Source organism: Petaurus breviceps, unplaced genomic scaffold (genome assembly GCF_028583685.1).
Source record: "Petaurus breviceps papuanus isolate PSGF00001 unplaced genomic scaffold, PetGlider_PUasm1.0 176, whole genome shotgun sequence".
Lineage (NCBI taxonomy): Eukaryota > Metazoa > Chordata > Mammalia > Diprotodontia > Petauridae > Petaurus > Petaurus breviceps.
Genome location: NW_027185771.1, coordinates 9,307,769 through 9,310,432, shown reverse-complemented (window position 1 = coordinate 9,310,432; position 2,664 = coordinate 9,307,769).

Here is a 2,664-nt window from a genome sequence, read left to right as displayed (position 1 = left end):
AGAAAAGTTCCCAGGATTCTGCAACAACAGCACTGTCCTTCACCAGTAGACAGTGTTCACTCTCTGTCTGCAGAACAGCCTTAAGAACTCTGAACCAACAGAAAAGTTTCCAGGATTCTGCAACAACAGCACTGTCTTTCACCAATGGACAAATCTGGCAAAACAACATCAAAACAGACAGACAAAGTACCAGCATAACAGCCATGTCTCCTCAGTCCTTGGCAGCTCTGGGTGACAGCTCTCAAAAGTCCTGGGCAATTCAAAGTGGCCCTCAGCAATCCTCTCAGTCTCTCTCTGCCTCCAAAGGTGCTGCTTCCAAAAAATTCTTCTGCCTCTCTCTTGTGTCCCACCAAATCTATGTCACCAGCTCCTCCCAGTTCAGCACTCTCTTTTCACGTCAACAAGTGCATCCCACAAGTGGGACTAACAAGCTCTGGGTTTTAACACAATCAAACCAAAAACCAAGCCAATACATGGGAATCTTTAAGTGCCATTACTTTACAGACCCTGGACCCCAAGGGACAGGCCAGACTGCAGGTAGACTAAGGCTTCAGCTCACAGGAGACACTAAGGAAAGCCAAGTGGAGGAGAGAGTCACCATAACCTCTGATCACAGCCTTTTAACCAGCTGCCAAGTCCAAGGGCAAGAGACTTAAGAGAGACACAGGTTCTGTCTCTTTACTGGAAGAGCAGAGTCAGACAGACGTCCCCAAACAAGCAGATTCAGAGGCTGGAGAAGTAGCCCGTCAGCACCGCATTAAGGAGGAAGCTTTCATACTGGGAGTTTCCAATGCTGATGAAATCACAGGTTTGTCTGATCCCCCACATACACATACACACACATTGTCACTTTAGGCATTTAATAAATACATAGTGGTATATCGAGAGGCTGCTAGAGTTCCAGCTCCTTGTTTGTATATTCTAATATGTGCTATATTGTATTATACTATAATTGACTATATTATACTATATTATGATATAATTAATGTAATACAATACAATACAACATAATATAATATAATACGATACGATAACGATGCAATATAATATATAATATATTATACAATACAATATAATATAATATATAAAATATTGTAATGGAAAGAGCACTGAATTTGGAGTAAGAGAACTTCCCCAACTTGTGCAATGCTCATAACACAGAATTCTAAAATTCCCTTCCTCAGGTTGTAATGGAAATGCAAATTTAAAGATCTTCCCTGCCCTTAGGCCCTTTGATAGGCTTAAGAGACTCTGAGAACCTTCCTTGATTTGAAAATATACTCTGCCTCCTAATAGGCTGAACGTGGTCACATGGAGCCTGTGGCAGGAGTCTTGGTTTTCAGGAATGCCCACACCTTGATGCTGTGTGATTGGGCAGTGGATACTTTTTGATTGGCCAGTGAGTCAATAAGGTTGTTACATTCTCTGACCCAGGAGAAGGTTATATAATCCCTAATGTGAGGCTTTGCTTTGGGGCTCACTTTGAGAAGTGTTCTGTGATTTGATGAGATGAGACTCTGGGAAGCCATTGTTGATAGCCCCCCAGCTTTGAAAAACCCAGATGTTGATTTGGTATAGATGTAATGGTTGGACAGTTTGGAAACCTGTCTACTTGATCTGTTTCTCTGTCTTGATAATTCTGTCTGTATACTCTGAAGTTCAGGGAGCTGACCTTTTTCCCCTGAACTAGGTAAAGGATATATGTTTGACTGATTAAAGTAAGCTTGTTAACCCATTTTGAGTTGCTTTCCTTTAACAAAACAGATCTAAGAACCTGTGTTGGCAGCCACCCTGGGGACGCTGGGGTGCTTGCTGATACACAAGCAAGCCTATACTTCCTTTTCTCCCTTTGCCAAACATCTCCTAGACCTATTCTTCATTCTCATCAATACCTCCAGTCCCTCTATCCTTGTTCTCTTAGTCCATCACTCTTGCTCTAGATTAATTTTCCTTTACAATGTCAACCCTATTGTTAACCAGTTCAACCATACACTGTCATCTATCATTGAATAACTTGCTTCTTTGTCCAAGGTCCATACTTATCAGAAAGAATATGTTATTTCCACCATCTACCTTCTCCTCTCCTAAGCTTGTACTACTGAACTAGGGTAAGTCACTTAGTGGGCCAGATAAGTTCCCTATATATTTATGTGACCTAACATAGCATATAATCCAAGATGTCAGTCCCCACTCACACTCACACTTACCAGTCGGGTCCCCCAAGCAAGGCTGCTTCTTGTTCCTCCATGGCTCTGGGGGCAGTAGGTTGGAGGTGGAGGGGGGATCTTTACAGTGTATAGATCATAGACCTCTCCCAACCAATGTGCTTCCAGACAGGATTGATATCAATCTGTAGGCCACACCTAAGTACCTTTTAGGAAGGGATGTTTACTAAGGTGTGCCCTTCTTCTGCAAGCATATACAGAGCCCCAAAGCAAAGCCTCACATTAGGGATTATATAACCTTATATGTTTTCAGAAATCCTGGGAGAGGGTTTTGCTAAAATGTTTTCAGGGGTTCTAGGACTGTTCTGCAGACAGAGGATGAATTAATGAAGAGACTGGCAATGTATCTTGTGGCCTCGCTAAGCATTGTCTCCCCAGGAACAAAGATTGCTGAGAACTTGCCTCATGTCAAGATGAAGAAAAGACCTCCATTTGGGTA